Source organism: Phyllobates terribilis, unplaced genomic scaffold (assembly GCF_046119375.1).
Source record: "Phyllobates terribilis strain yellow unplaced genomic scaffold, ASM4611937v1 Scaffold_1__5_contigs__length_1240528914, whole genome shotgun sequence".
Lineage (NCBI taxonomy): Eukaryota > Metazoa > Chordata > Amphibia > Anura > Dendrobatidae > Phyllobates > Phyllobates terribilis.
The window spans coordinates 122,357,208-122,364,489 of record NW_027362761.1 but is presented as its reverse complement, the minus strand read 5'-3'; positions in this window follow the sequence as shown (position 1 = coordinate 122,364,489).

Here is a 7,282-nt window from a genome sequence, read left to right as displayed (position 1 = left end):
TCACGCTGAAGCGCTGAGTGCAGGAGAATTTTCCCACGCTGTCAGTGACGTGCATGAGGTGAGCTGAGTTCATTGGACATGAGCTCACCTCATGCACGTCACTGACAGCGTGGGAGAATTCTCCTGCACTCAGCGCTTCAGCGTGAGAATTTTCCCACGCTGTCAGTGACGTGCATGAGGTGAGTTCATGTCCAATGATCTCAGCTCACCTCATGCACGTCACTGACAGCGTGGGAAAATTCTCCTGCACTCAGCGCTTCAGCGTGAGAATTTTCCCACGCTGTCAGTGATGTGCATGAGGTGTGTTCATGTCCAATGATCTCAGCTCACCTCATGCACGTCACTGACAGCGTGGGAAAATTCTCCTGCACTCAGCTCTTCAGCGTGAGAATTTTCCCACGCTGTCAGTGACGTGCATGAGGTGAGTTCATGTCCAATGATCTCAGCTCACCTCATGCACGTCACTGACAGCGTGGGAAAATTCTCCTGCACTCAGCGCTTCAGCGTGAGAATTCTCCCACGCTGAAGCGCTGAGTGCAGGAGAATTTTCCCATGCTGTCAGTGACGTGCATGAGGTGAGCCGAGTTCATTGGACATGACCTCGGCTCATCTGGATGCCGTCACAGCGAGACACTGAGGAGCGCAAGCAAGCCTGCTCTTCTCAGTGTCTGCGGGTTGACAGGCTGGATGGCAGCGTTCTGCTGCGGTCCAGCCTGTCATCTCGATGTAGTAGAGCTGGAGCTGTCCTGGGAACCATCGAAAGGTAAGGATGATGTTGGTTTATTATTTTATTTTTATTGCAGGAGATCGTTGGCTTCAGCTGGAATGGGCGTGACGGTAAGTATGGTTTAATTTAGAACAATAAAGAATTGTGTGTTTATTTCAATTAAAGGACTTTATTCTGGGTGTTTGTGTTTTTTTTTACTTTCACTATGGGGTTAATAATGGGGGTGTCTTATAGACGCCTCTCCATTACTAACCTGGGCTTGATGTCAGCTAGCATTATAAGCTGACATCAACCCCAGCCCTATTACCCCACTGCCACCGCTACAGGGCAGTGGGAAGAGCGAGGCTAAGTGCCAGAATTGGCGCATCCTATGGATGCGCCATTTCTGGGGCGGCTGACGGCTGGTGTTTCTAGCCTGGGAAGGGGCCAATATTCATGGCACCCTTCCTGGGCTTTTAATATCAGCCCCCAGCTGTCTGCCTAGCCTTTGCTAGCTATTAAAATAGGGGGGACCCCACGTCATTTTTTTGGGGGGGTCCCCCATTTTAATAGCTAGTAAAGGCTAGGTATTCAGCTGGGGGCTGATATTAGTAGCCTGGGAAGCTCCATGGGTATTACCCCCTTCCCAGGCTTCAAACATCTGCCCCAGCCGTCTGCTTAACCTCTGCTAGAGACTAAAATTACGGGGAACCCCACGCTAATTTTTTTTTTAATAAATCCTTTATTTTAACACTAAATGACAAGTACAATAACCAACACTATCACTGTACTTATTATATATCTGACTGACATGTTTCTATATATCTAATTTATGTGTGATGCTCTATCTTTCTGTTCTAAATTGTCGGGTACAGATGCTGAATTGCCGGCCGGCTTTTTTAAAGAGACGGTGCATGAAAACAATATTATTTTTTTAAATAAATCCTTTACACTAAATGACAAGTACAGTAAGCAACACTGTCACTGTACTTATTATATATGTGACTGACATGTTTCTATCTATCTAATCTATGTGTGAAGCTCTATTCTTTCTGTTCTAAATTGTCGGGTACCGCTGCTGAATTGCCGGCCGGCTTTTTTAAAGAGACGGTGCATGAAAACACTAATATTTTTTTTAATAAATCCTTTACACTAAATGACAAGTGCAGTAACCAACACTGTCACTGTGCTTCTTATATGTGTGACTGACATGTTTCTATCTATCTAATCTATGTGTGATGCTCTATTCCTTCTTGTCTAAATTGTTGGGTACCGGTGTATGCCGCTGCTGAATTTGCCGGCCGGCTTTTTTAAAGAGAGTGTCTTCTGAGCAGTTTGTCAGCTTTTGGACACCTTTGAAGGTGTTTTCTATGTGTTTCTATGTGTTTTTGTTTGCCTGCCATTGGTTTTAACGGTGTTCGACGGTGTACTAAGGTGTTCGACGAACAGTTCGACGAACAGTTCCTCGAACATCCCGGTGTTCGACGAACTGAACCGAACCCGAACACTACGGGGGTGGCTCAACACTAGTGATCAATATAGAGACCTTTCTTTATGATAACACTCAACAACCTTCCATCCATAGATTCTGTCAGTTGCTTGATCTGTTTTCGATCAACATATCGCGTAGCAGCCATCACAGCATCCCAGACACTGTTCCGAGAGGTGTACTGTTTTCCCTCCCTGTAGATCTCACATTTTATGATGGACCACAGGTTCTCTATGGGGTTCAGATCAGGTGAACAAGGGGTCCATGTCATTATTTTTTCTTCTTTTAGACCTTCACTGGCCAGCCACGCTGTGGAGTAGTTGGATGCATGTGATGGAGCATTGTCCTGCATGAAAATCATGTTTTTCTTGAACGATACCGACTTCTTCCTGTACCACTGCTTGAAGAAGTTGTCTTCCAGAAACTGGCAGTAGGTCTGGGAGTTGAGCTTCACTCCATCCTCAACCCGAAAAGGTTCCACAAGTTCATCTTTGATGATACCAGCCCATACCAGTACCCCACCTCCACCTTACTGGCGTCTGAGTCGGAGTGGAGCTCTCTGCCCTTTACTTATCCAGCCTCGGGCCCATTCATCTGGCCCATCAAGAGTCACTCTCATTTCATCAGTCCATAAAACCTTTGAAAAATCAGTCGTAAGATATTTCTTGGCCCATTCTTGACGTTTTATCTTATGTTTCTTGTTCAAAGGTGGTCGTTTTTCAGCCTTCCTTACCTTGGCCATGTCCCTGAGTATCGCACATCTTGTGCTTTTTGATACTTCAGTAACGTTGCAGCTCTGAAATATGGGAAAACTGGTGGCGAATGGCATCTTGGCAGCTTCACGCTTGATTTTCCTCAATTCGTGGGCAGTTATTTTGCGCCTATTTTGGCCAACACGCTTCTTGCGACCCTGTTGGCTATTTGCCATGAAATGCTTGATTGTTCGGAGATCACGCTTCAAAAGTTTGGAAATTTCAAGACTGCTGCATCCCTCTGCAAGACATCTCACAATTTTGGACTTTTCAGAGCCCGTCAAATCTCTCTTCTGACCCATTTTTCCAAAGGAAAGGAAGTTGCCTAATAATTAAGCACACCTTATATAGGGTGTTGATGTCATTAGTCAACACCCCTCCTCATTACAGAGATGCACATCACCAGATTTACTTAATTGGTAGTTGGCTCTCAAGCCTATGCAGCTTGGAGTAGGACAACATGTATAAAAAGTATCATGTGATCAAAATACTCATTTGCCTAATAATTCGGCACACAGTGTATTTCTACATTAGTGAAATTGATGCCACTTTGCTGGTGTCTGCCACTATTTTTTTTAAATGTGGGGAATCCTGATTGAGTCTCCATCTATTGGGTTGGCTGTAGTGGAACCTTCCTGTTCTGCAGTCTAAGTTGTGTAAGGTTGTGTACCAATCCTTGCTGCACTCTGATACAGACTCTGCCTGCTGCACCCTGAAACAGACTCTGCCTGCTGTACTCTGATACAGACTCTGCCTGCTGCACTGATACAGACTCTGCCTGCTGCACCATCTAGTCTGTCCTACTGGGTCTAGCTGCTGCCTGTCCGTTGGTTCACCGGGAGCCAAGTCTAACCTCACCATCAGAAGCTCTAATGAACAGTCCGGTGCTCGCTTACTCATGCCCCTCCAGGCTCTCCTGGGTCCGTGGCACAGTGGTTCCACAAACCACATCCATGACAGTGTGCCCTCGCAGGCAGGCTCCTCTCTCCTGTTTTACCAGTCGGTGACCTCTTTTGACATGTAAAGCGCAAATGAATAAATGTCGTTTACACAGTAATAATAATTATAGTACTTGTACTCTGGGTCAATAGATGGCACTTTCCTGGTGTCACCTAATTTGATGTGTTTTGGCAGCTTTTGGTCCCGTTTCTAGGTGTTGTATATGCATTTTTTTGGTCCCTCTATTGATTCCTATGGGATTCGGAAATGTTCGACGAACATTCGGCTAATAAATTTGGCGAGTATCAATTTGTTCGGCGAACTTTTCCGAACCAAACATTGAAATGTTCGCTCATGCCTAATTGCAGGCGGAGCACAATGGGATATAGCAAGGAACCATACAGGGTGATTCCACACAGCCCAGCCTCATCTCATCCCGACGTGGATTGGGTGGCAATGAGGAAGAGGAGGAGGAAGAACAGGAGATAGTTTCCTGTGCTATATATGGTACTACCTGCACAACTGACATACCGTCTGTTCAGCATGGATGGCCTGAGGACAGGGAGGAGGAGGAAGAGGAGGAGGATGAGGAGGAAAGCATGGTCAGTTGTCCTCTTGGTGAGGACATGGAAGTTTTGCCTCTTTGCAGTCTGGCACACATGGCTGAGTTTATGTTACGCTGCCTTTCCCGTGACTCTCGCGTTGTCCAAATTTTGGGTGACAGTCACTATTGGTTGGTGACAGTTCTAGACCCATGCAACAAGGAGAACTTTCTGTCTCTTTTTCCCTTGCAGGAAATGCCTAATAAAATGGTGCAGTATGAGAAGGCCCTTGTTGCGGAATTATTAAAAAAATTCCCATCTGAAAACGCTTGCGGCAGAGGTCACAGTTCATTGGACAACCAAGGAGTACAGGCGAGAGAGACACAAATGCAATCCAGCAGAGGCAGAGGAACATTGTCAAAGTTCTGGAACAGTTTTCTCAGACCCTCCAATTGCACAAACCCTGATGTGCAGGGTACTCTCAAGGGGGAAAAGTTGCGGAAGATGCTGAGGGACTACCTTGCCCACCATACCAAATTCCTCCGTGATTCCTCTGTGCCTTATAATTATTGGGTATCCAAGCTGAACACGTGAAATGAACTGGCTCTCTACGCCTTGGAGGTCCTGGCCTGCCCTGCCACTAGTGTTTTATCAGAGTGGGTTTTTAGTGCCGTCGGTGGAATTATAATCGATAGGCGCATCCGCCTGTCAACTAAGAATGCTGACAGGCAGACTCTTATAAACATGAACAAGGGCTGGATTGGGCCAGACTTCTCAACACCACCTAATGATAAATACCAATAAATAAAATGGGCCAAATTAACCTATGAAATACCAAAATAAATGAAGGCAAAGAGACAACTATAAGACCCAAAGTTGAAAAAATGCCAATACTTTAATGAAATACATATTAAAAATTACATATGATAATCATAAAAACAAGGCACACCACAGATGAAAAAAATTGGTGGGATGCCTGGACCCATAGTATGTAAAAGCTGACAGCTATGTCATCCAGATAACCATCATAAATATATCATTGGTAGTCAATATAGAACATGATATAAGATATCACGAGCAACAGAGAAAGAGGTGTATATATAAATATATTTATCACAAAAAAATAATAACAATCCAAAATTAATAATAATAAGTAAATAACCATTATCCCAATACAATCACATATACAGGTATATCAATGCCCAAAGGGACTATACACAAAAAAATAAGATATAACCATAGTTACCAATGAGCTCAGGTCAGAGGTCCAAGCACCCACCACGCACATGACGCGCGTTTCGCACAGGAAATGCTTCGTCCAGGGGTGATAGGATGCTGGGGTGGGTAAGTATATATAGGGATCCCTAGCTAATGACGTTGGAATTTGTCATAACATGCACCTGCATCGTCCTAATTAGCTACCCAGATGCTACCTAGCCCCTAATTACTGTTGCCAAGGGTACCTATGTGCTGTTTTAGTACCGCAAAGTAGCGTTGTCTCCGTCGCGTGAATCATGCACCAGAACTTCCGGGTTCAGGCACCGTTGGAAAGAAAATACTTCCCGTCACGTGACACAAATGGTCACATGATCGGGACTTTGGCGCATCGGGTGATATCATGGTGGCGTTACATTGATGATGTGCTCCTTGTTTGGCAGGGTTCACAGGAGGAACTCAACACTTTTTTTAGTGATCTTAATGACAATGACCTTATTGTCAAGTTGACCTACAAAAGCAGCAGGGAATGCATTGAATTTCTTGATATCTCGATACAGGTGGACGTTGCTGGGAACATCGAGACTGATTTATTCCGGAAGAGTACCTCTGCTAACACCCTTCTCCATGCTTCATCACAACATCCGAAATATTTGATCAACAACATACCAGTTGGACAATTCCTTAGAGCAAGGAGGATATGCTCCAACACTTGTCTTTTTGAAAAACAGGCTGATGATCTATATAGACGGTTTAATGATCGGGGATACGGGAAGAAGTCTATTTGTAGAGCCTATGTAAGAGCCCACTACAGTGAAAGAACTGAACTTTTGAGAAATAAATCAGGTACTATGCAATTGGATTCAAAGGTACGCTGTGTCTTTGACTACAATTCCCATAGTGAGGAGATATATGCGATTATGCAGAAACATTGGGCTGTCCTATCATTGGACAAAACAATCTCCGAATTTATTGACACGAAGCCACCTATTACATATAGAAGAGCCAAGAACCTTCGTGATCACTTTGTTCATAGTTACCATAAGGGACCGGGGACAGAATTTATTTTTGGCTCCAAAGGTCCTAAATGGGGATGTTCACCATGTCATAAATGTGTCGCCTGTAAGAATGTGGATACTACGGAATCCTTCCTTGACTCCAAGGGTTTAGGATATAAAATCACTTACAACATCAATTGCACTACTAAGGGGGTCATTTACCATGCCACATGCCCCTGTGGTCTGATATATATAGGAATGACGACACGTGAATTTAGAAGGCGAATTCGTGAACATGTCCTGGATATTGAGGGGTCCAGACAAGTGGAGGACCTATCTCTATTAAAACTGATTCCGCGCCACTTTAAAGTGACTCATAATTCCGATCCAACTGGATTGGTGTTTAGAGGTATTGTTCGTGTCTTTTTGAGCCCCAGAGGGGGTAATTGGAAGAAATTGTTGGCCCAGAAAGAAACAAAATGGATTTATAAACTGAATAATATAGCCCCCTACGGTCTCAATGACCATAATAGCTTTGTGCCTTTTCTCTGAATTTCCTCGCACCTTCATAAAGGTTTCTTCCACCTTTTGACCTGAGTCCTATATCTTGCTGGTTTTATTATTATTTTTTATTTTTCTCT